Genomic DNA, 25,785 nt, shown 5'->3' on the forward strand with positions numbered 1-25,785 from the left:
GGCCCCGCCAGCTCACGCGGCGCCGGGGCGCGGGGCAGGGCGCGGGCCGCCGGCCGGGTGGCCAGGAGGGCCGCCGGCCCGGGAGCCTGATGGTTGCGGGCTTTCGGCCGGGCCGGGTTCCCCGGGGGGTGCCCGGCGCATGGTCCGCGGGCGCCGAGGGAGGCCGGGGCGGGCGGCGCCGAGGGGGCCGAATTCCAAGCCGAGTGGGGCCGGCTGCACGACCGCTGCAGACGGAGCGGAGCCGGAGCCCGTGCCGCCGCCGGAGAGCCCGTGCGGCCACCGCGGTGCGCCGCCAGTGCTCCGGCGCCCAGCCCCGCGCCCCGGCGCCCCCCGCCCGGCGCAGCGCCCCGCCATTGGCTGCGGCCCTCGCCCCGCCCCCGCCCCGCCCCCGCCCCGCCCGGCGCCGGCAGCACCACGGACAGCGCCGCGTGCCCGCCGGCAGCCGGAGCCCCGCCGGGTGTTCGCCGCCGCTGGCGGGGAGCCGGGCCCGCGGCGGGGCGAGCCTGGGGTTTCGCCCGCTGCCGGCGCGCCTGTGCGCCCAGGACCCAGCTTTTCGGCCGTTCGGCCTGCCCCGTGCCCTCGGTCCGGGTGGCCCGTGGCTTGCCCTCGTCGGCGCCGATGCCTGTGGACCTGGAGTGGGGGCGGGGGGAACGCGGACAGCCGCGCTCGGGGCAACTTGCCCCGCGGGACCCCCTCATTCATCCGCGGGGCCAGCGGGTCTGAAGGCAGGAACGTCTTAAAGAGAAAAGACCGTAGGGGCGTCCGAGAAGCCGCGCTCTGCCAGGCACAGCGCCCCCCCGCCGCCCGCGCGGGACTCTGGGTCTCAGCCTCCCGGGGGCGGCACCGGCGCAGGGTCCAGGTGGACGTGGAGTTACACAAGGAAAGCTGAGGGCCAGCTGGCCCGCGGGAGGGGAGTGCCCGCACCCGGGGCTCGGGGGGCGTCCAGCAGCGTGGAGCCCAGCAACCGGCCCCCTGGGGGGCGCTCGCGGCTGCGGGGATAGAAGAGGTCCCTGCTCTGGGGGCACTACCGAGGCCGCGCGGCCGCGTCAGCCCCGTGGAAGGGCGGGGGAGGGGAGGCAAAGGAAGGCAGGGCCCCTCCCCGAGGCGCGTTCAGATAGACGGGGTCAAAAACAGATTCAGCTTGAGACACTCACAGCCAGCCAGCCAGACACACCTACGTGCAGATACACAGACACCCACAGACCACAGAAACAGTCACCCGGCATCACTCCGGGGCGTCGAAACGGCAGTTAGACACACACATCAGACAGCGACAGCAGCGGGTACAGTGCCAGAGGGGGAGGGAAGCAGGGACTCCCCACTCTCGTGCCATCGGCCTCAGAGATGCCAGGAATGAGCGTGTCTGTGGGGGGCGGGGCCGCCAGGCTCTGGGACACACTGGCACTCCTGTACTTACAGCAGTTCCTGGATCCTGCCCACCACCCCTCCCACTAGCCCCAAGAGGTGCTTCAGAAACTTTGGGGAGTGGGGGGCTGGGTTCCCTCTACCCCCTCTTCAGAACTAGCTGTGGGGAGAAGACCCTGGTCCCTCACCATAGTGGACCCACTATTCCACGCTTCCTGCAGCCTGTGCTGGGGCATGGGTGTGGGCTCCAGCTTGCCCTCCCGCAAGCCTTCCCTGAGCACCTGGCTGTACCCCTGCCATCCACCAGCAGAGCCTGCTCTTCCTGTGAGCTCCTCCAGCTGCCCCCTCACTGCACCCCAACATGACTGGTGGGCAGCTCTGTGCCAGGACTGGGCACTTAGTTGGGAGTGAGACAAGGCAAGGGAAAGAGTTCCTGAAGTGGTCAGAGAGGGCTGCTGAACACCATCACCCTCATCACTAAGACCTCCCTGTGCCTTTGGTGCTGGGCCAGGGCTCATGGTTCCCCGCACTCCGTGTAGAACGGACTCGACCAGGCCCTGATCCTCCCCAGCCGTCCCGAGGCGGGATCTGGCTACCTGGGGCTGTGGGCCCCCACCCTGGCCTGTCCTTGGCAGAGGGAGTTGAGTGGGGGTTGGGGCAGGGAGTTCTGGCTCTCGCACTCCTCGGCTGAGAGCCCCTCCCCAGTCTCAGTGGAGGAGAATGTGTTGCTTACCATCCAGGATGGAGAACTGAGAAAAGGGGGAGCCTGTGTAGCGGCGGCCCCTTTAAAGCCTCAGCTATTTTGTGGCTATCAGTTTTCCGTAGCTTTCCCTGGTGGCCTCTCACCCCACAGCAGCTGGAGTGGGGAATGGGCTCAGTCAGACCCAAGCACTGGGCAACCCAGCTGTGAGACCATCTTCCTCTGTAAATCTAGGTGTTTGGGAGAGGAAGTGACAGGGTTGGCTCAGGTTTCAGGGTGGCAGTGGCCCACGTGGTGAGCGCCCCCTCACGGCACTTACATGCATGACCTCATTAGCCCCCTATTCACCCTATGAGGTGGGTAGGACCCGTGAGCCCTGTACAGAGCCAGACACCACCACCAAAGGCCAGGTGCCCCTCTCTTACTGGCCACACTCCTGGTGAAGTCCTGAGGTCAAGGCCCCTGAAGCCAGCAAATGCATCAACCCTTGGAGCCTAGTGTCCTCTAGGTCAGGCCAAACCCTGTCAAGGGAATTCCCGGTGAATAAGGCAGGTCCCTATGTGCCTGCCACAGTGCATCTTGCCTGGGGCATCTGTCCTGAGGAGTCAGTGTTCAGACACCAGGATGGTGGGGGACCCTGGCAAAGGCTGGCTGAGGGTTGGGGTAGAGGACAGTCCCCTACTCTCTGCTCACTCAGACTCCCAAACAGAGGGAGTGGCCTGGGGCTCTGGTTTCTCTATTGTTGAAAAAGCCGGCATTTGGGGTGCAATTATGTTCAGTCCAACAAGGATGCCATTGGGAAAATGCCCCATTCACACGAACCCTAGCCAACTAACAAAACCAAAGCCTGCAAACCCTCACCCAGGAGAGAGTGATCCATCCGTCCATTCATCCATCCACAGGTCTTAGTGAGCGTCCACTAAACATCAGGCCCCCTGCTGTCATTGTGACACAGCGAGGCCTCCAATGCAGTCATAAGGATCGCATGTGCAGGCTCTAAGTGCTGGCCGGGAAGAAGGAAGCAACGCTGGGGAGGAGAGCGCCAGGCCCAGGGCTGGATGTGCCACTCAGCTTTCCCTTCGAGAGAGAGCCTTCCATGTGGGGTGCAGTGAGCTGACAGCCCCTGGTGGCAGTGCCTTTGGGGTCTGCTGCTGAGCTGGAGATGAGGCAAAGGACTTATCTTCCCAGTGGTTGGGACTTCAAGCTCCTGGTCTTGTACCTTGTGTGGGCAGTAAAGTGGCCAATGTTTTGGAGGGCTGGTCAGGGCCTGGAGGGACAAGGACCTGGTGGAGACAGGGATTTGGGGCTGGAACCATGTGGATGGATGTGTGATTGTGGCCCCAGCATGAAGGCCCTCATATCACATGCAAACACCCACCAGGAGGCATCCATCCGGAAGAGGTGGTTTAGCGAGCCCCTGACACAGGCCACCCAGAACAGGCATGAGGTGGTCGCGCTGAGGCCATGCAGGGACCAGGAGCGTGGACCCCCACCTCCCCAGGTTGTTCTAGCTACTGCACCTCTGAATGTCGGCCTCGCCAGCCACCCAGACCTCCTGAGCCCCAAATACAGCACGTTTTCCAGGGGAAGAAACCGCCACCTGTTGGCGAGTTGACCACACCGGGCCCTTCTGTGCTGGGCAGGCCTCACATATTTGCTCAGGTGTGGGCTTGACCCCTGCCCACAGAGGCTGCAGCACCATCCAGGGGCTTATGGAGGCCTGATCCACAGGTGTGGAATCCTGTGCAGACCGCACCCCGCCCGGGCCCACTTCCCAGACGAGGCCGCAGGGCTGTGCTGCTGCCACACTGTCCTGGAGCTGCTTGCCTCACAGGGCACAGGAGCAGCCTCCCAAGGGCTCAGGCTGAAGATGGGCAGCACCCTGCCGGGTGCGTCCTGAAAGATCCGCACACAGACCGCATCTCCAAGAAGAACGTGAGCGCCCAGGGCCCAAGTGGAGGCTCCTCCCTCCCAGTGACCCGCTGGGGAAATTGTGCCTCCACCCCTCTGGGCTCTGCAGGGTTAAAGGTCCCCTCCCCGAGGAGCACACTCTCCCCAGGGCACAGGGAAGGGTCTCCTTGAACTCAACTACTGCTGCCTCCGGGGCATTTTGAGCCCCTCGGGCCCAGGGAGCAGCAGGCAAGAGTCATGATTCTGTTTCTGTTGGTGCTGATTGTTCCCATCAGCAAGAGGAGGCAAGGTCCATGTGTGGCATCAGGGTCCCCTTGGCGCCACAGTGCGCCCTGAGTGACTGTGGCTGTGAGAGGGTTGTGCAGCTCCCACAGTCTGAGACAAAACAGTAACCAGCACTCAGGCCCCAAAGGAATGAGGGCAGGGGTCATGTCCCAGGTGGGGCCCCCAGGACCTGCAGTGGTGACAGCAGAGGTGGGGCGTCTGCTGGAGAGTGGAGGAGGGAGGGGACGAGCACTGGCTAAGAAAGGGCCTCAAGCCCCTGTCTTCTGCGTCTACCCCCAGGAAAAGAGGCTGGGGCATCCCTGCAGGAGCCTCCATGGGCAGGCGAAAGAAGCCGCTCGCTGCGTGTGGAGGTGCGCTGCGCAGATGTCCCTTCCAGTGGGGATGGCAGTGTGCTGGCTCCATGTGTTACTCCTCTATGGCCATTCTCTGCTCCGTGGCTACTGCTGGGCTGGCCCAGCCTTTCACGGAGGTGCCCACAGTCTGCCCTCCTCCTCCCCTCCCCTTTCCCTCCTCTTTTCCTTCCCTCCCCCTCCCCTCCTCCTCCCCTCCCCTTTCCCCTGTCATTCCCCTTTTCCTCCCCCTCCCCTCCCTTTCCCCTCCCCTCCCCCTTTCCCTCCCCTCCCCCTTTCCCCTTCCCTTCCCCCTCCCCTCCCCCTTTCCCCTCCCCTCCCCTTCCCTTCCCCCTCCCCTCCCCCTTTCCCCTCCCCTCCCCCTCCCCTCCCCTCCCCTCCTCTTCCCTTTCCCCTCCCCTCCCCCTTCCCCTCCCCCTCCCCTCTCCTCTTCTCCCCCTCCCCTCCCGCTTTCCCTCCCCCTCCCCTCCTCCTTTCCCTCCCCCCCTTCCTCTCCTTTTCCCCTCCCCTTCCCCTCCCCTTCCTCTCCTTTCTCCCCCCACCCCACAGGTGTCAGCACATGCACCAATGTCAAAGCTCCTCACTTGCACCCTCACCCTTTAGTTTCTGCAGGTGTCCTCAATGCTCTCCAAACCTGGGACCCTGTCTTGGTGGCTGCTTCCTGGATGACCCAAGTCCTGCTTTTTTTTCTTTTAATCCTCACCTGAGGATATTTTTCCGTTGATTTTTTAGGGAGAGTGGAGGGGAAGGAAAGAGGAGAGACATCGATGTGACAGGGACGCATAGATTGGTTGCATCCCACCCACACCCTGACCAGGGCCAGGGATTGAGCTTGAAACTGAGGTACATAAATACATTCCCTTGAAACTCGGGGCCCTTCGAGTCCACAGGCCGATGCTCTAACCACTGAGCCAGACCGGCCAGGGTTGATTCTGCTTTTGAAAGGGTGGCCAGGGAGGCCCCACTGAGAAGGGGACTGGAGCCAAGATCTGCATGAGGGAGGGAGGCAGGAGCAGGGGATGAGAGGCGCGCATGGGCATCTGTGGCTGGAGCACAGAGGGTGGGCATGGGGAGAGGGCAGGCGCGGTCCTCTCTTCAGAGGAAGGGTGCTGAGTGGGAACCCAGGATGGTTTCGAGAGACCTTGGAGGCTCCATCAGCTTCAGGGCGCAGTAGTCTCTAGAGGGTGAGGCAGTTTGGAGGCTGCCGCCGTGATCCAGGTGAGGATGATGGTGGCTGGGCGGAGGGCCCCATGGAAGTGAACACCTGGCCAGATCCTGGATGTCTTTTGAAGGTGACACTGGGGAGTATGGGAGAAAGAAAGAGGTCAAGGCTGACTCCAGGGTTTTGGCTCAAGCATCTCGGAGGATCTCATGGACAGGACTGAGCCAGGGAGTCTGTGGGAGGAGAAGGTTGGGGAACAACAGGGTGCTCTGATTTAAGTGCATTGAGCTTAATGCCCATTGGACATTCTGGAAGGGAGGTTGTCAGGCCCCCCAGGGCCCAGCCCCGGCCCTGGAATCAGAGCCTGTTGCAGTAGCAGCCTGCCCACCTCTTCTGGGTCTGGGGCCAGAGGAACTCTGGGCTGGAGAGACAGCATCAGGCCAGCAAGATGCTGTCCCATGTGTCCTGTGTGTTCTATGCGCTGTCATGGGGCAGCGGGCTCTGCCTCCACGCTCTCACTGTGCTACAGGAACCTTTCTCCTTCAACCAATTGCAGGCCCAGAGCTGTCTCCACAGAGCTCTTGCCCTGTGCATGGGGACGTGGCCCACTAATGAGAAATAATGAGCGGAGCAGGGCGGCCAAGGCCAGCTGCCGGGCAATTGTCCTGCCAGTTACAGCCAAGGCGCGTTTCCAGAGGGCCAGCGCTGTGACCCCTCTAAAGGGACGGATGTTTGCTTTCTCCTTCTGCAGCAGCTCATTTAAATAAGGAAATGCAGATTTTCCTTTTTTGTTCCTGGTCTTTTTTTTTCCTGGTGACATTCTGAGCCAGCTCCGGGTGTGTCCTGATCAGCTCAGGGCTCTGGTGTGATCAGAATGGTTCCTGAGGCCACCGATTTGGAATAAAGGCCAAGTCTGATTCCCCTACCTTTAGGGACAGGGATGAGTTTTGCCCGGGGTCCCAGTGGCAGGAAGGTGAGAGAGGACAGGAGAACCAAGGATACAGTTACTGCGGTTTGGCTACAACTCAAAGAGGTTTAAGGAATGGAGTGTTTATTGTTTGCTGTCCACGGCTGGAAAATCCAGGAGGTAGGCTTCAGACACAGCTGTACCCAGGAGCTGGGAGAACAGCTGCTTCTTTCCATCTGTCTTTCCCCTGTGTTTACCTCATTCCCAGTAGGGCCTGTCTCCCTGAGAGCTCTCCCTGAAGCTCCACTGCTCTCCTGCCTTTTCCTTCACTCCCCAGGAGGAAGAGGGAGCTGCCAACAGCACCCCAGAATGAGCCATGTTGGCTTGGCTCAAATAATTCCGGTGGCTGGCCTGGGCTTGCAGCAATGTGGGTCAGTAGGCCAGGTCGTGGGACATGGGAGAGGAAAGATGGAGGGGGAGGGGTGTCAGATAGGTGGAGCCATAGTCATCCCAGCAGCTTCCCCGGGGGGCCTGTGAGGGGCCTCTGCCCTTCCCCCAATAGTGTCTTTGTGGACAGTGCCGAGGAGCCCTGGCATTGTCCTCCTGATGGTGGGCCTGGGCATTGAGAGCTCTATGGGAAATCCCCCAGGGGAGGCCCAAAGTTCCCTTCCCTCAGCCTTGGTTGGGGTGGAGACCAAGCCATTCTTTTGTCTGGACTCTTGGCCAACCCTTGGTCCATTGCTGGCTGCCACCTGCCTTCAATAGGAGGCCCCGCCCTCACGGGAGTGGGTCCCTGCTCTGAGCCCTCTCCCCACAGTGCCACCATCACGGCATGTTCCAGCAGGAGTGCTTCATCCCAGCCTGACCATCGCGCAGCCTCACCCTCCCTTCGGGGTTCCTGTCCTGCCCTGGGTCTCTCCTGCAATGACCAGGTGGGGTGGCCCTGATGACAATGCTGATGAGGTGACCCAATCCATTCTGCAGACCTTAGGTCCACAGTTCCACCCAGTCCCATCCCCTGGGCAAATGAGCAGAGCCCTGACCTGCGCATCACCTTGGGCCCCTCTCCCTCCAGAGGCAGCCTCTGTGGGGGCACAGGGGCTGGAAGGAGGGGCCCATGGGGGGAGCTGCTTCCTGTAGGAGGAGACAGAGCCTGGCCCCCAAGCGCCTCTGTTTACTCTCCCAGTCCCCGGGGACTCAGGGTGGCTTCTTGGGGAGCCTGTGCCTGTCAGGAAAATAACAAATGGGTCACTGTCTTAGTGCTGGGGGCTCGGGATCCAGTTAATGAAGATGTCCTCTGAAGCTCTGAAGGAGGGAGGAGGGGGCCTGGGGTGACTCCCAGGAGCAGAGAAAGTTGTGTGTGTATCTCTGTGTTTGTCTGTGTCTATGTGTGTACGTTTTTGTGTATTGTGGCATGTGGGTCTGGCTGTTCTCACGTCTGTGGGTCTGTGTGTAGCTCTGTGGTGTGTCCTGCCTCGGGCCAGGGACAGGGTTCCTGGGGGAGCTGGCACTAGTCCTCCCCGTTCCCTGTGGGGACAGCTCACTGGCTGCACACACTCACACAGCCACGGGAAACAAGCTGTCCCTCCTGGCAGCCCCCTGGATGCTTGGGAGCCACCAGGCCAAGCTGGGGCAGGAGCTCAGCAGGTGGAAGGGGCTGGGGTCATCAGGGGCGTGGCAGGGCTGGGACACCCGGAGGCAGGCCCTCCTTCAGCCTTGCTGGGGTTTTGCTCAGGAGGCCGTAGGCTTGCTCAGGATCTGCCTGGCCAGGCAGCTTTGTGCCTTTGTTCTTCTCACCTGCAGCGAGGAACCTGATGACCAGGGCCAGGAGCAGACGGTGCCGCTCTGGGTGTGGACTAAGGGCAGTGGAGTACCAGCTCTCAGCGACAGACCAGAGCTCTGCCTCTGCCCTGACAACGAGGCCACTTAATTTTTCCCCATGACCCTGAGTTGAGGGGTGCTTGCCACTCAGGTGGGACCCCCTGGCCTCTCCACAGGCCCTGTCCTCTCCCCCACACCCCTGCCAGACCTCAGTTTGGGCCCGCCATTTCCTGGCACTGAATAATCCTCTCACATTTTCTAAATTCACTTGGCTGACTCAAGCAGAGCTGGGAATGCCCCTGTGACAAGTAATGAGGTTCACTAGGAGGCTCTTCTAGTCCCTGGGCTCAATTTTCCCATCTGTACAATGGTGCAATAGTGGATAAGCCAGTGGTTAAAAGTCACCTGGTGGAAACATCTGGGGCTTCTGGGAGTTTGACCCTGAGTGACTCACCTGTGCACCATCTGGAGGGTGGTCCCAGCCTGGGATGCCCTGATGGAGAAAGGAGGGATCCAGAGGCCTGTCCAGACAGGTGGCTGTCCTGCCCACATGTGGAAAAGGAGACATAGAAACTGTGGCTCAACCAGGCATGCATCTGACAGTACACTGGTGGTATATCTCCTTCAGGTATGGCTGGATCCAGGAGTCCAATGATGCCCATCAGAGCCTGTGTCTTTCAGCCCTTATCTCAGGCCTGCCTCCCTCCCCCCCATGCAGCTGTTCCCTTGGTGTGGCACCTCCAGGCTGACATCCCACAGCTCTCAGCCCTGGGATCAGATGCAGGGCCTTGTGCCCAAGCCTAGGGCATGGCTGACTATTCCGAAGTGGTGCAGTGATGTCCCAGGTGCTAGTCACGTGCCCCTGTCTGGGGCTAGAGGTGAGGTCAGCCTGGGGGTGGGGGCCTTCACTGGAGGATTGGAACTGTTCCTAGGAGATAAGGTAGATGGTGAGCAGAGCACCAGATGTTTGTCACAGGGACACTCCCATCCCCTCTGGCCCTCCATGTTCATCCCAAATGTCTTCCTCGACCAGGAGCTTCCCACACCTTACTTCCTGGGCCCTGCCAAGCCCTGGGGAAACTGAGGGTCACAGAGACTCTCTCTTAACAAGTGGCAGAGCCTGGACTTGTATGGGGCTGCTGGCTCCATCTAAACCCTGGCCATCTGCCCAGACCAGATCATCCCGCCCACCTCCTATAGGCACCCAGGGGCATTTATTGAGCACCTACTATGTGCAGCTTGACTAGGAACCTGGAAGGTCACGTTGTTATTGAGGCCTATGAGGGATTAGGGGTGCCAGGCTAGCTTTGTCTCCAGGAGGTACCTTGGAGAGGACCCAGCCCTGACGGTCCCCTGAGCCCTGGGCCGTGAGACTCCTGGACAGACTGCCTTCCCTGGGCTGGGGTAGTGCTGGCAAACTGCCCATCATGAAGCGTCTTACCAGCCCCTACACTTCTTCCCCAGAACAAGGCTGACCTGCTCACCAGCCTGCCACTCTACCTGGAGGGGATGGAGTCACCCAGCTGGAGATATGCAACTCCTGAAGCCCCCAAACCAGAGAGCAATAATACCCTGTGGGCCCCAAGTCCTACACTGAACCCATCTCACTCAGGATGACTACAGAATTGGGGGACTCAGTGCAAAATGAAGACTCGGGCCCCTCCCCCAAGTTAAGAATTTCAAATGGCGACAGCAGAGCAATCAATTGAGCATGGAGCCCCACAGGACCGCCCAGGTTGCAGCACTGACACTCCCAGCCCACAGTCCAGACTGCTGGGGCCCCCTTTTGGCCCTCCACTGTGAGCCCTGAAGGCAAGTCTGGGGTGTGCCTGGCAACCGCTCTGACCTGACCTGACCTGACCTGGCCTGGCCCACGATTGGATTGCTGTCTGGTCCGGCCCCCCCCACTTCCTTTCCCATGGACTGATGGACCTATGGAAGGGGAGAGCATGCCTGTCCTCAGAAGGACCCAAATGTCTGCTCTCTCTTACCCATCCTCCAGAGCATGGGTGCTCTTGCCAGGAAGGGAGGCGGGGCCCCTGCCACCAGCCCCCTCCCTGCTGGCAGGAAGAGAAATGGATCACACTGCCCTCCTCGCCCCCATTCCCCCTCCCCAGGCATGCTTAAACTTTTCCCCTCCCACCTCCGCGCCTGGCAGCTCCCCTGGCACTGGGGCTGGCCTGCAGCTCCAGAAAGTTAAATTTACCCCCAGCCCAGCTGTCTATCCTCCCGCTCCCTCCAGCCGCACCGGTCTCTGTGTGTGCAGTGATGCGCCCACACTCGTGGGAAGCCCCGGGAAGGATGGGGAGAGAAGGAGCAGAGCTCCTTGCTTGTCCTGTGGTCCCCTGGGTCTGTGCTTGCTCATGGTGTCACCTGCCCCATGCAGAGCCAGCAGGGCAGCAGGTGTTCAGCAGATACTGCGAGAGGAAACCAGCTGCCAGCACTCAGAGCACAGCCAGGAAGACAGAAACCACATCCCACCGTGAGTGCAGATGCTAAGGCTCCTGCCCCGCATGCTGCTGGGGCTCGCAGTAGGAGCCTAGGTTGCATGTGGCAAGGGTGTCAGGAACTGAGAGCTGAGAGTTCTTTCCTGCATCTGGCACTGCCCCACTTCCCAGGGGCTGTGAACCCACACCTCTTGAGGTGTCCACAACTCTGGATCTGCCCTGGCTGAAGCTGGAGGACCCCTAGAGGCCAAAGGAAGGCCTAGCCACAGGGCTCTGGGTGGTGTCAGGGGTCTGTACAGGTTTTCTGACAAATGGCCACCCATGATCTTCTCCCGTGGGTCCTCTGTTTTATTCAGGCTGGCAGTGAACTCAGCTAAAACACTGCTGTCGCACCAAGAGCAGCATGGGATGAAGTTCTGGCCAGTGAGATGTCAGCAGAAGTGCCTGGTGTATCTTCAGGGACAGATCCTCAAAGGGAGCTGACTCACCTGGTGGAGCAGCATCTCTCTTTGTTCTTTTCCTCTCTCCTTCTTCCTAGTCAAATATACATGTGACGGCTGGAGCACAAGCAGCTATATTGGGCCATGAGGTAACAAGGAGAATGAAAGCTAGCACTAGAAGTGGGGTACAATAATGTAGGAACTGGGTCCCTGATGATGCCTGGTACCTTACCTGCCCTGCAGCTCTAATTCTAAAGGGCAGGCAGCCAAGTTGGCCCAAATGTACTCCCAGCAAGGTGGGTGGCCACTCAAGCACCCTGCAAGACATTCCATAGAAAACTCTCCCAGTTTTAATAAATCCTGAGTCTGCAGCAGGCCCTTTTGTATCCCAGAGGCTCCAATGTATACTAGAGTGGGCAGAGCCTGGGAAGCCCTGCTTTGGGGGGGGTCACTGATTGGCTTTGTTTTTTTAAAAATATATATATTTTTATTGATTTCAGAGAGAGGAAAGAAGAGGGAGAGAGAGAGAGACAGAAACATCAATGATGAGAGAGTCATCGATCGGCTGCAGCCCGCAACCTGGGCATGTGCCCCGACCGGGAATCGAACCCTGATTGCTTGGATCCTAGGTCGATGCTTAACCGCTGAGCCACGCCCGGCCAGGCTGGCTTTGTTTAAATAGCTTTCCCAGACCCACTTGACTACAGAACCCTTTCCTCCAGAAATACCGAATAAGAGACAGAAAGGTCTTGGGGTTCTATGGCATCTGGTTTGGGAAACTTTTCAGAGAGTGACTGGGGCATTTAACTGAGACAATTCACTGAAAGGTACACAGCCCCGTGCCTGCACAATGAAAGTGTTCAATAAATGCTGGGGCTGCTACTAGAGCTGGAAGTGGGACACGGAATCCACCCTGCCCCCTCATTCCTGCTTATTCTGGGGCGAGGCCTCTGCTCTACCCTTTCTGCTCCTGTGGGTTGGCTGGCTCCTGCCTGCTTTTTCCTGGCCGGGTTGGTCTCCCAGAGGCCAGGCTATGGCGTGACAAAGCTGCGGAGCAAAAAGTTGGCAGAATTTAACAGGTGCAGATTGCTCAAGTCCTGAAGCCATGGGAGAAAAAAAGAAAAAGCCCTCTGAGGCTGCTTTTGATAACTTAGCTCTCTTCAGGTGGTGGGTTCAACACTAAAAATACTCTCTCTGACAACAGGCTGCCGAGGGCTGTACAGGAGATTGGAATTTGTGTGAGAAAGGATTAGCTTGGGCCACGTGAGGGGCAGGACCAGGATGCAGTGGCCACCGCCCTCTGGCCACCCAGGCTGCATCTAGGTGGAAGATTCCACAGCAATCTGCAGAAGGGAGTGGGGGCAGGAGGGAGAGGAGCCAGCTTCTCAGGCCTGGCCCCTCAGGGGCAAAGGCCGGGTCAGTAATGCCGGGCCCCAGCGTTCTTGGATGCCCAGCCCTCATGGAGCTCACAAGGCAGCTCTGGCCACAGACGGAGATAAGAGATTAGCCCAGGCCCAGAAACCTGCTGGGGAGGTAAGAGTGGAGTCAGGGAAAGGGCAGTGGGTTGCAGGCAGGGCTGGTGTCACTGCTCTGCTCTGCTCTGTGGCCCTGGGCAAAACGCCCCATTCTGAGCCTCAGCTTCCCGTCCATCGTGGAGCAATCGTCTCTGCTCAGCATCCTCAAGGGTGATGCACGTGTATATGCTTCCTCAGGGCAAAGCCAGGCCGCGCCCTCCTACTTGGCGGGACCTCCGACCCCAGCATTCCAGGCTTCGTGCCCACAGGGCGTGCTGGCCGCCTTCCGGGGGTCATGCACCATGATAGCCACTGATTCTGACTCAGAAGGGTTGGGATAGGGAGGCTCTGATCACCCCTGGCTGAGGAGTCACAGACAGACAGGACTATGGGGCCCAATCCTGGTGTTGGCCTCGTCTGAGAGCAGTTCTGGTGGGAGCAGTCACCCCCAAATGATCTATTAGACCAGACCAGCATGTCTCAAACTCTGAGGACCACACATGGATGGTCCCCTGGGGTCCTGAGAGGAGTCTAGGGCCTGAGCCAGACCCAAGTGCTCAGGATGGGGGACACAGTGATCCCCCCCATGGAGCAAGTAAGTCATCAGTCAGTTGCCATCATGACCCAAGAACTCCCTGAGGCCCCAGCCATTCAGGAGCATCTGGACATCTTGTTCAGGTGCTGATCCTGGTCTGAGATGTTTGAAGGCCACTTCCTTACGGCGGGCCAGGTCTGCCCTTTGCCTGCTGTAGACTCAGTCTGCTCACCTGAAAAGTGGGAATGGTGACACATGTCCACTCGATCAGCTGTTGCAAATGTGAAACTGGATGAGGCATATAAATCACAGGCACTGGATAATGCCAGCTGCCATTGTTGCCCTGTCATTACTTCATGGCCCAAACCTTTGTTTTCTTTTCTGCTCCTGTCCTTCATCCCATACCTGGGGAATTTTGCCTCTGGAATTAGCCTCTTCACCTAGTGAAGATCATAAAAATGCTCCTGAGTTGGTCCCAAGGCATCTTCCCTCCAGTCACCAACTGAGGGAGGGTTCCTGTCCAATCCTGCCTGGAGGAGGTAACAGTGGTTGGGAGCCCAGCTTATTATTGCCTCTTTAAAAGGGGATAACATGGGGTGGTCCACGGGCTGACTGGGGACTCACTGGACCTCAGCCTCTCCTCTGGCCCCAGATCTCTCACCCCCAAGTTCATGGCCAAGGGTTGGGCTGATAGGTTGAGCCTCTCCAGGGCCTGTCCTTTGGATGAGGGTCAGAGTCTTAGGGACTAGTCAGGGTGAGGGTGGTGGTTTTCCAGGACTCTGCACCAGACTTGGGCCAGGCCAGCAAGCATTTCCGTGGCAACCGGCCTTGTCCTTGTCCAGGCTTGAGGGCTGGCATGCACTCCACACCCTCCCCTCTCCTGCTGGAGTTGGTTTCTTCAGGGGTAACCATGGCAATGCCTTTGTTTCTGAGGCCCAGCCCCTCCTTCCTCTGGTTTCTCTAGGCTGCAGAGGCTGGGAGAGATCCTTCTCAGTCTCTAGATGTTGCCAGCACCCACTGACAGCAGGCCTACCAGAGATCTGGCCCAGCCTGGGGATGGGGTACGGCTGGCTTTCTGATCCCAGAAATGCTGCCTAAGCCCCACCCCTGCCACAGAGGCCCTGTCCACTCACTGTGCCCTGCTGTTTACACAGGGCACCAGCGGCCACAGCCAAAGCCTGCTCCTGACCTCAGGGTACCCTCTTCCTGCTGGGGCCGACCTGTGTATCAGTCCCCCGCTGCTAGAAATGGGGAAACACATTCTGAGGAGGGAGCGCAGAGGAGTGACTGGGGCTGGCTTTGTGGGAGAGGCAGTGGTGAGTGGGGTCTTTGCCAAGACACAGCAGTGCTCTGAGATCCACCTCACTGGCTAAACAGAAAGGAAAAGGGAGCTGGCCAGATAACTGAAAAGTCTGGAATGGAGCTTGATTAAGGCGCAGCTGGTCCCAGGCGACTAAGAGTATTTGCTCGTGCTTTCCTCTGGTTTGGCTTCATTCCTAGGTGCCCCCTCCACTCATGGTGACAAGATGCCTCAGTAGCCCTGTACTTACATCCTTCTGTCACCTACCTCAGTTCTGGGAAGGTCTGTGAGCTGATGGGAGAGTCATTTGACCTCAGCCATCCCTCTGGCCTGAGCTTTCTGACCCCCAGCAGGAGCCCCAGGGCTGACCCTCCTTGGCCAGCACAGGGTCACCTGCTCACCCCTAAGTCAGCCTGGTTCATGCTACTCTACCAGCCCCCAACCAGACCCAAGACTCAAATGAGATAAGGGTGGAAAGCACTGGTTTGCAAAGGAAAATCTTGGTGCTCATAGGCACTAGGCCACACAGCTAGTAAGGATGCAAGCTCGGGATCTGACTCCAGAGCTCCTGGGCTTAACCACGGAGCCACTGCAGGTCAGCGGGAACCCCCAAAGGTTTTAAACGGGAGTGAACGGTCAGGAATGCAGCCAGAGGGTAAATAGGCGCCGAGTTTTGGTGAGCGGTGAAGGGCATGCCAAGGAGCTTAGGCGGTGCGGAGCCCTGCAGATGCCTGCGCTGACCGAGGCAGTTTTGGGAGGATGACTCCCGCCTCCGCCCGCCCTCGTGGGTTGCGAGCGCTGGGCACAGAGCCACTTGCACGCGCAGCGTCTGCGCGCCAGCCGTCTGACTCGGTGTTTGTAAACTCAGCTCTCCGAGCCTCGCCCCTTCCTACTTCTGACTCGCCCACTTCGGGTCAATATCTGCATAACCCCGCCTCCCCATGCTATGATTGGTTTTCCCCGTCGTCACTCCTCTGCATGGGCGTGAGGTGTCTTTTTGGCGAAGTGATTAGCATAGTCCCGCCTTCCAGCGACGCTCTCAGGTCGAGCGCTGATTGGGTGGTTGGTGGTATACGCGGGGCTCGGGGCGCCTCGAGTGGCTGGCGCGAGCTGTCAGTCGGCGGGGCGGCCGGCCGCACTTCCGCCTCGGTGTCAGTGGGTCTCGGGCCTGCGGGGCGGGGTCCCGGGCCTGCCGGGCGGGGGCGGGGCGGGCAGCGAGGCCAGGAGGCCGCCGGACGGACCGCGGTCCAGGTGAGTGACCTCGGCCGGGACCCGGGCCCGGACCCCACGGAGCCAGAAACAGCTCCCGGCCTCGGGAGGGCCCGGGCCGCGGACAGGCGGCGGGGAGGCCGGGCCGCGGAAGCCGGAGCCCTGCGCCCACCGCCCGGGGACCAGGCCCCGCCCCGCCCCCGCCCCCGCCCCGCGGCCCCGGCCCCGGCCCCGGCCCCGGCCCCGACCCCGGAGTCCGGGCCCAGGGGAAACTTGAGAGGAAAGTTGGCGCCGGCGGCGGGGTGGCAGGCCTGGGACCCCGGCGGCTGTCGAGACCTCGCGTCCTGGGCAGCTGCGGCCCCGGCCGGACCAGGCGCGCAGCCGGAAGTCGGGTTCCGGGTGAACTCGGGGGCCGGGCGCCCGCCGGCCCCTGGCGCGGTCCGGGCATTCAGTACGGCGGGCTCGCCGGGGGGCTGCTGGACCGCTGGCGCTACTCGCGTCTCTAAGGCGGGAAGGGCCCCGCCGGTGACCCAGCCCCCCGCGGCCGCCTGTGTGGTCATCTCGGGGCGTCCGTGCCCGCGCGCACCCCGCCCCGCTGTTGTTTTGGGGGCCGGCCTCGCCGACCGCGGGTCCCGGGCGGAGCTCGCCGCGGCGCGCCCGAGGTGCCCGCGTCAGGGGAGAGCCTCCTCCGCCTCAGCTCCCGGCGCCGGGAGCGCGCCCCGCGGCTCGGCTTCCCGCCTGCTCCGGGCGCCTGCGCCGGTCACGACTGTTGGGCCTGCGGACGGACGGGAGCTGGGTGGCCACTCGCTCTGGGCGCTCCTGAGTGCGAGGGTCACCTCCCAAGAAGCTGTGCCCAGGTCTCGGGGGCTCTTACCCTGAAGGGTCGCTCTGGGGCACGCCCTGGCCCAGGAGCCCGAAGCTCTTGCCCTAGCCTGTGTGCTGGGACTCCCTGCCCTCTCGTTGCCTGCGTCCCCCGGAGGTGGCGAGAGGACAGAGCTAGGGAGCCCAGGTCGCTCCTGACCGTGCTGGGCTGTGCCTTCCCATCTCTCCGGGCCTTGGTTTCTCTGTGCCAGGTGCCAGGTACCTGCAGGGCTGTCAGAGCAGCAGAGGAGAGGTCGTCTCCTGCAGTCTCTGGCACAGGCAGGTGCTCCAAGTTGTTAGTTCCCTTTCCTCTTGCTGAAGATCGGAGCCTTCTCTGCTGCACTTCCTCCTTGTCCAGCAGGCCCAGTGCCGGCCTGGTGTTGTCATTTAAAACATGATTATGAGTGATGAGTAAACAGATCAATCTCCTTCATAGAATTTACCTTACCTATTTACTTCCTGTGCCCTCCCGTAAGGTGATGATGACATGTGGCAGTTGCTCCAGGATGGCTAGAACACCTTATAGTCGCTTCATCCATGTGGACTTCACAACAGCCTGCAAAACCAGTACTAACGTGACCCTTAGTTCACACATGTGGGAGCTGAGGAACAGAGAGGCTAAGTAACTTACACTACATCACACAGCACTGAGTTATGGAGCAGGGAGGCAGTCTGGCTCCAGAGTTCACACACTTAAATAAATACATCTCTGTTCTGTCTTTTCAAACCAAAATTTTCATTTACAATGTCCTCTCAACATTTTTCTTTAGAACATTCTAAGTGTGCTGCATTACGGTGTGTCTGAACTTTGTTTCTTGCTACAGGGATAATGGATTTTCATTTTTTTGTGAGCACAAATGTGTATAAAACCATTTCTTCTAAAATAAAGTAATTCTCCATCGAGCTATCCCAGACTTAACTGAAGCCCCTTGCCTTGGTTAGTGGCAAAGTTGTTGCTGTTTATGGTGTAAAGGGGGAGTTGGAGAAGCAGGGGTGATGTTGGATGTCCACAGTGTAAGGATGAGGTTGTCACTGGGGATTCGGCTGTTAATGAACTTAATGCGGGTGGCTGTTTAGTGTACGCGGAGGGCACCCTCTCCTCCTCTTACCTGTGTTTAGGGCTCAGGCTCTTGTCTGTTTGACATTTTAATGCGCAATGTCACTTTGGTGTTTAAAAAGTGCCACTTGACTCATCCTAGATGCTCTTATCCATACCCACCAGGAAATGCTAGCAAAAGAGTCTCAGATAGGATCTGTGCTTAAAAGTTGCTCAACTTTGAAATTTTACTATGTCCAGCTAATTACAAAAGACTTTCTTTTTTTTTTTTTGGGTGGGGAAAGTTTTGAAACATTTTATATACTTTTAAAAAAATTTTATTAATTTTTTTATCCTCACCTGAGAATATTTTTTTTTCTGTTGCTTTTCAGAGAGAGTAGAAGGGAGAGAGAGAAACATCGATGTGAGACTCACACAGCCATAGGTTGCCTCCTGTACATGCCCTGACTAGGGCCAGGGATGGAGCCTGCAACCGAAGTACGTGCCCTTGACCGGAATCAAACCTGGGACCCTTCAGCCTGCGGCTCTAACCACTGAGCAAAACTGGGTAGGGCCATTTTATGCACTCTTTTACTGTCTTCGAACAGGAATTCCCTGCCTCTTGTAAGTGACTGCTTTTGTAATCCTGTGAGTAGCCGAGGCCTCATCTTTTCCTGGGGGTTTGGCTGTGGCATATGTAGGCATGTAGGGCTTATTCGAGAGGTTAAGACTCTTTCTGGGGGTCAGAGGGGAGAGCACAGGCTGGGGGCTCTCTTGTTCTGGCCCCCTCACTCTCTAACTTGGGAAGAGAAAGTTACTTACCTGCTCTCCCCTCCAGCATCTTTGCCCTCAAAATGAGTAATTATGAGGAGTATGTGTGAAGAAAATGTAAGGGAGTGTCTGGTGTTGTACTAGGTGCTCAATTCACCTTCATTCGCTAACCTGAGAGCGTGGAAGTTGACCCCACCCGACGGTGACTCACAGACTCACACAAATGCAATTTAGAAGTGAAACCAAGGAAATCTTTGGTAAGCAGGTTTGCATTCTATTGAATGTTGCAGTAATACTTGAAAATCATGACTGTTCAAGTGAGGTTGTGCTTGTAAAAAGATCCCTGGACCCATGAGGACCTGTTGTCACTCAGCCTAGTGCCCTGGACAGCATACGACAGTGGGGTTGCGGGGTGTTTCCTGGTCACTGCTGTGCTTCCAGTTCATTTAGTGTTTGGCACTAACTGTCAAGTGTGAGGCTTGATTCTGAAACTTGGTGCACTTCAAGGTTGGTTTTTAGCTTATTAAGACAGAAAGGAAGTTAGTATTTGAACATGACTTAAATATTAAGGAATATTTAAGTCCTAATAGTTAATATTTCAGGTTCCAGTTTGACATTTTAAAGTTCAGTTTCCATGGACAGTGGTTAATCTATATCTCTGCTATAATGTTTATGTTTTCAAAGTGTTTTTGCTAGTAAATCTTAGCTGTTGGTACTGCTGGGGTCACGCCCACCTTGGAGGCATGGTGTGGAGGACTGGCTCATGCCCACAGCTCTCCTTAATAACCATGTGATCATTTTTAATTCTCTTTTTTAATCCTCACCAAGGATATTTTTTCCATTGCTTTTCAGAGAGAGTGGAAGGGGGAGAGAGAGGAACAGAGCAACATCAATGTGAGAGAGACACATTGATTGGTTGCCTCCCGCACATGTCCCAACCTGGGCCAGGGATTGAGCCTGCAACCGAGGTACATGCCCTTGGCTGGAATCAAACCTGGGACCCTTCAGTCCACGAGCCAACACTCTAACCACTGAGCCAAACCAGCCAGGGCCATAACTGTGTGCTTAAACGGTCACCTCACCATGCCCGTGAATGTCATGGTGCTTCTTTACCTTTCTCTCCAAATTCAGAAAAGTACCTAGGATATGTGGCAGAATCTCAGAGCTTCACCATGCTTTCACCTGGACCTCTGGTAATACAAGTGCTTTGACTGGGTCCTGAGGTAGGCAGTGGAGTAGCCTTTGGAAGGGACTCTGAGCAGCAGGGACGCTGGCAGACTTTTGCCTGATGTTTGCATGTGTCTCTCTCCTTTCTTTCTCTGTGTGTCAGTGGAATCTTGCAGGGTTATTTTGAGACTTGGACTCCAGGATGGTCCTGGCTGAGCTAGCCCTGGCCCTGCAGTGTGGGGTCTGAGAATGAGGGCGTTGGGAAAGGTGGGCTTCTGTGGACCTGGGCACCTCCCTTCCATGGCTCCTTCAGGTGGGCGTATCTGTCTGAGCTTGTACTTTGACCAGAGGGGCGGGACCACTGGCCTTAAAAGGTGCTGGGAGAAGCTTGTTCCAGGCTGGTGTGGGGTGCTTGGGGAGAGATGGCCTGTGGACAGTCTGTGGGGAAGTTGTCCTGACTTCAGGTTCTAGAAAGGAGGATGGCAGCCAGTGGGGAGGGCAGGCCGTGGTACACGAGTGAGCACTGAGTGTTCTACTGAACACACGAAGGCTGCTTCCAGGGTGGTTGTGGGAAACATCAGCTGTAATCTGGTACCTATACCACTGGGCTTTTGTGGAAAGTGACTTCCACTCCTGCCTTAAAACCAGGGTGGCTGTGTGATTTAATGTTCAACTGGCTTCTTTGGAGAGTGAGCAGTAGCACATGAAGGACTGCAGCAGTGACAGGTGTTAACTGGGCACCTGTGAGCCACCCAAGAAGGGCCGGCCACCTCGTACTGAACTCGTGAGTTACGCACCGAGTGCCAATCCCACAGAGACATTAGCCATGGGAAATGTTACACCTTGTTACGGGGAGCAGGTTGTGAGGAGGGAGGGAGATGGGAGTTCCCTGTGCCGGCTGTGGCTCCCACTGTCGCCGAGGTTCTGTCTCAAAGGCAGCCATGCGTGCGGTTGACCGCTGATGTTTGTCAGGATAGAAGATCCCTGGCTGATTTTGTAGGTTTTTCACCCCAGCTGCTGGGAACCACATAAGAAGTGTGGCTTTGGGAGGGTGGCCCAGGGATAAGTAGCGCATCCCGCTTTGTGGCCCGTGCCCTCAGCAGTGCTTGGGACCCCTGTAGGGTCATAACCCTGTTCTGAATCAGGGACCCCTTTGAGAACCTAACGGAGAGCCTGAGTCATCTTCCTGGGAAAATGAATGTGAACAGAAGTTTGTCATTTTTTCCGTTTTATTTTCTCTCATTTTTAGGGGAGTGGTGTAGTAATCTGGGGATTTTCCTGACCTTGGTTTAAAACCCTCCCCCACTAATGCTCAGGAAGCACAGTTGGGAGTGAGCAGGGCAAGTCTCGGGTTAGGATGACAGACTTCTCAGCACAGTGAAACCGGTTCCGAGGCTGAGCAGGTGGAACTCAGGTGAGGGCTGACAAGGAAGGACCTGGGGTGGGAGGGGCAGCAGGTGAAAGGGCAAGGGTGTCAGTTGCAGATGGCATCTGAAGCATCCTGCCCCACTGCATAGACGCCAAGGGCTGTATGGATGGGTGCTGTGGGGATACAGCGGGTTCCCTCACACTCCGCGCCCCCCAGGGCTTCAATGCCCGGTCTTCCAGTTATCTAGCCACCACCTGCTGGTCCAGGGCCCTGGCTCTGCTCTTAAAGGTGGACAAGCAGAGGGCAGGTCGCCCTGCTGACTGACTAATTTCTCTGCTGCTCTCAGGGCTCATGGTGCCTTGGTGGATGGGCTGCTGTCCTGAGCTCCCTTCCTCTCTCCCTGCTCTGGAACTGCTTTTCTCTGTGTTATGGAATAGAATGACAGGGTTCATCACACATACGTGTTTGCATGGGAGAGCTTCCATTCATCACGTGTGGGTTTGGAAGCACTTTGTTCTGGATTGTTCTGGATCCCACGGTCCTGTTCCTTGAAGTGCGTGGTGTGCCTCTGGCACTCACTGTTGATTAAGCAGTTTGGTGAAGAGGAAGGAAGGGATTTGGGGGACCCTGTGGATGGCAGGGCTGTAGGCCCTAACCTGTCAGGTCCCAGCAGGAAGTGCTGGTCCCCTGGCTCCTCCAGGCCAAGCTGGTGTCCCCCCGCCTGTCTGTCAAGGCCACCCTTGTTGGCCATTTGTGCATCTTCTTTGGTGAAATGAAATGTCTATTCAAGCCCTTTGCCCATTTTTGTTTTGTTGTTGTTGAGTTTTAGTTCTCTATGTATTCTGCATATTAACTCTTTATCAGATGTGTGATTTCAGATATTTCCCCCCATTCTGTGGGTTGCCTTTTTACTCTGATGATAGTGTCAGTGCACAAAGTTTAAAAATTTTCATGAAGTCCAATTGGTCCATTTTTTCTTCTCTTTCCCAGGCCTTTGGTGGCACATCCAAGAAGTCACTGCCCAGACGTGTCATGAAGTCTGTGCCCTTGTTTTCTTCTGAGAGTTTTATACTCTTTGCTCTTACACTTAGGTCCTGGATTCATTTCCAGTTAACTTTTGTGTATTTTGTATACTTTTGTGTAATTTTTGTGTGAGGTAGGGTCAACTCTACCGCTTTGCGTGTGGATGTCCAGTTTTCCCAGCACCATTTGTTGCAAAAACTTTCCTTTCCCCTTGAACGGTCTTGACACTGGTCGCAATCACTTGGGCACGTATGGGAAAGTTTACTTCTGGGCTCTACTCTCTGTCGTCGGTCTGCTTGTCCGTTTCTGTCGGGACCACTTGGTTTTGCTCACTCTAGCTTCGTGGTAGGTTTTGAAGCCGGGAAGTTGGGTCCTCCAGCTTTGTTCTTTCTCAGGACTGTCCTGGCTATTCGAGTCCTTTGCAATTCCATAGGAATTTTAGGGTGAATTTTTTCTATTTCTGCAAAAAGCATCATTGGGATTTTGATAGCTATCACACTGAACCTGTGTGTTGCTTTGGGCAGTATTGACGTCTTTACCATATTAATCTTTGGATCCATGAACATGGGATGTGTTGCCACTTACTCATATTCTTTAATTCCTTTGAGGAGTATGTTTTTTTTAAATGTGCTTTTTTTTTTAAAATATATATATGTTTATTGATTTCAAAGAGACGAAAGGAGAGGGAGAGCTAGAAACATCAATGATGAGAGAGCCATTGATCGGCTGCAGCCCGCAACCCGGGCATGTACCCTGATCGGGAATCGAACCCCGATTGCCTGGATCCTGGTCGACGCTCACCCGCTGAGCCACGCCCAGCCGGGCAAAATGTGCTTTTTTAAAAATTGCATTTAGAGAGAGGGGAAGGGAGAGGCATAGACACATCCATTGGTTGCCTTTTGTACACACCCCGACTGGGGCCAGGGATGTGCCCTTGGTGGGGAATTGAACCCAAGACCCTTCTGTCTGTAGGCCAAAGCTAACCACTGAGCCACACTGGCCAGGGTGAGACTATACAATTTTTTGATGTACAGTTGTTTTTAGTACTCTCTTATAATCCTTTTTATTTCTGTAGAATTGGTAGTAATGTCCCTACTTTCATTTCCAATTTTAGTAATTTGAGTGTTCTCTTATTTTTTCTTTGTCCATCCAGCTGAAGGTTAGTCAATTTTGTTGACTTTTTTCAAAGACCCAACTTTTAGGTTGATTGGTTTCTCTGTTTTTCCATCCTCTGCTTTTCATTTACCTCTGCTCAGATCTCCCTTTCCTTCTGCTACTTATTGTTTCTTTCCCTACTTCCTTTAGTTGTAAAGTTAGATTGTTGGGTTGATACCTTTCTTATTTTTAATGTAAATTTTCCCCTTAGTGCCTTTTCACCTTGTTCCTTAAGTTGCTTGGCCTTGGTGTTTTCATTTTCACTCCTTTCCGAGCATTTTCAATTTCCCTTGTGATCTCCTGGATTCTAAGGTTAAGAACGATGCTGTTTAATTTCTACAGTCTTGTGAGTTTTACTTTTGTCGATTTCTAACTCATCCTCTTATGGTCAGAGAAGGTGCTTTGCGTGATACCTGACTTTTTGAATCTACTGGGATGGATATGTGACCTCACTTGTCCTGGAGAGTGTCCCATGTGCCCTGGAGGATGTGTGTGCTGTGTGTCTGTTGGGTCACGTTGGCTTAGAGAGTCGTGGAAGTCCTCTCTTCGTTTATCCTCTGTATGGTTGTTGCTTGCTAATGTATTTTTAAGTTATTAAATAGAATTTATATTATTTTGAACAATTGGAATTCTTATTTCATATTTAACTTCCAAAGCGGGTCCAGAGTTTTGTATCATTGGTGAACTTTCCATACTCTGTGAAGATCGCGTCTTGGCCGCCTTGCCCATTTTTATAGAGAAGAGAAAGAACACGCAACTCTGCTCCTTAGTGAGCCAACCATGGACATGAGCCCCCAGGACTACAAGCTCTTAGCCAATCGCCTGATTCCTAAGTGACTAGATATTTTTTCTAAGAAAAATGTAGAGGTAGGTTTGTTAGACTTGAGGACCAGCGTTCATAGGAGTGGAGGTGGGACGCTTTGGGTCTGACAGGGTCCTGACAGCACAGATGGCATAGTCAGAGTGGGCACCTTAAAGCCAGCTGAATGGGCTCTTTTCAGTGGAGCAGGCGTTTTGTGGGAAGCTGACAGGCACGGTGGGGTGTCCCCAGCTGGTGTCCCTGTGAAGAGACTGGGAGTAGGTACTCACTGCAGACCTGAGGAACATATGCAACTAGTCCCACGATGGCAGCCACTGTGGTGGCCCACGTGTCAGTTCATCAGTGCTGTCCGTCACTGTGCTCACTCAGCCTCGAGCCTTCACCATCGTCTCTTCTGTAAAGTGACACGCACCACCCTCTCATTTGGCTGCAGGGCGATACAGGCAGCTTGCACAGGACAGTCAGGTAGAGGCTTGGTGCATTCTCCTTGTTCACTAGTTTGCAAAAGAATGTGTTGGCATCTCCAGTCGTTTCTGGTTCAGCATCTTTGTGAACTAAGGACAGAAATACACCAGTCATGTTTCAGTCTAGCGCACAGTATTGGTGCTCAGATCTGTCTGTTGTTACAGGGGAGCCTCTGGGGTTTGCCCTGGGTGTTGTGACATCACCAGTAGTCCTTACAGTTTCTGGCTGTGCATAGGAGGACTCCAGTCCTGGAGTCAGCCCGTTCTCCTCCAAGGAGCCTTGGGTTCTTTGGCGGCTGCTAGAGGGCAGACAAGTGGCTGGCTCTTGTAGCTGGACTTGTCGTATCAGAGAGGGACTAGAAGTGAGTGATGACAGCTCCTCTAGTCTCCGAGGAGAGCGTCACACACCATTGAGTGGGGCCCTGCCAGGGTTTCCAGAAGCCGCGTGGGTGCCTGTCCCCCAGGGTTGGGGGAAGGTGGGAAAGAAACAGGAAAGGATTTGGGGAGCTTACACTGGTTTGCTTCACCATGTGGAAGCTCCGTGTGCACAGTTTGGAGCCACCGGGCTGTCCGGCCACTCCGAGGATGGAGGGCGAGTCCTGCCCCCCAACCCTTTCAGCACTCTGGGGAGAGCCCGGGGCCCCCTCTGATGTTGCCGTCACAGTTACAGCTAGACCTTGCTCACTTTCATAGAAGCCAGACCCTGGGGACAAGGGTGCTCTTGGCGTTAGCCTCCTGCCATTTATAAGATGCTGCTCTTCGTGATGGGACAAGTTCCTGTGCATGAGTTAATACTGAGCCAGAATAACTTTGAGGAAATTTAAGTTGATTTCAGTTCATGCTAATAGCAGCTAACTTACACAGCAACTTCTCCGAATTGAAAATTGGCTTTGTGTTGATGTGAAACATGTTTTAACATGATTTTTCACTTATAACCACCTGCCTGCTCTGATAAAGACCTGCAGTGACCTTCAGTACAATTCCTGAGCTGCGTTGGAGCCCCTGACGTGTGAACTGAAATTTACCTGTTCGTGTAACTGTCCCAGATTATTGTTTTATCATTCTTTATACAACTGTAGAAGATAATTTTAAAATGCCCGGCCGGGCGTGGCTCAGCAGTTGAGCGTCGACCTAGGATCCAGGCGATCGGGGTTCGATTCCCGGTCAGGGCAC

At 56.4% G+C, this 25,785-nt stretch overlaps 1 protein-coding gene across 1 annotated transcript in view; it reads left to right on the forward strand.

The window, feature by feature from the left end:
- Nucleotides 1–15,940: 15,940 nt before the first annotated feature.
- OSBPL2 (oxysterol binding protein like 2) overlaps nt 15,941–25,785 on the forward strand; it is a 33,568-nt gene continuing 23,723 nt past the window's right edge. The window contains exon 1 of the mRNA XM_087819217.1: nt 15,941–15,988. The gene's annotated coding sequence lies outside the window, so the exon portion shown is untranslated. The remainder of the gene's footprint in view (nt 15,989–25,785) is intronic.

The sequence above is a fragment of the Miniopterus natalensis genome, chromosome 7 (assembly GCF_054644295.1).
Source record: "Miniopterus natalensis isolate mMinNat1 chromosome 7, mMinNat1.hap1, whole genome shotgun sequence".
NCBI classification, from domain to species: domain Eukaryota; kingdom Metazoa; phylum Chordata; class Mammalia; order Chiroptera; family Miniopteridae; genus Miniopterus; species Miniopterus natalensis.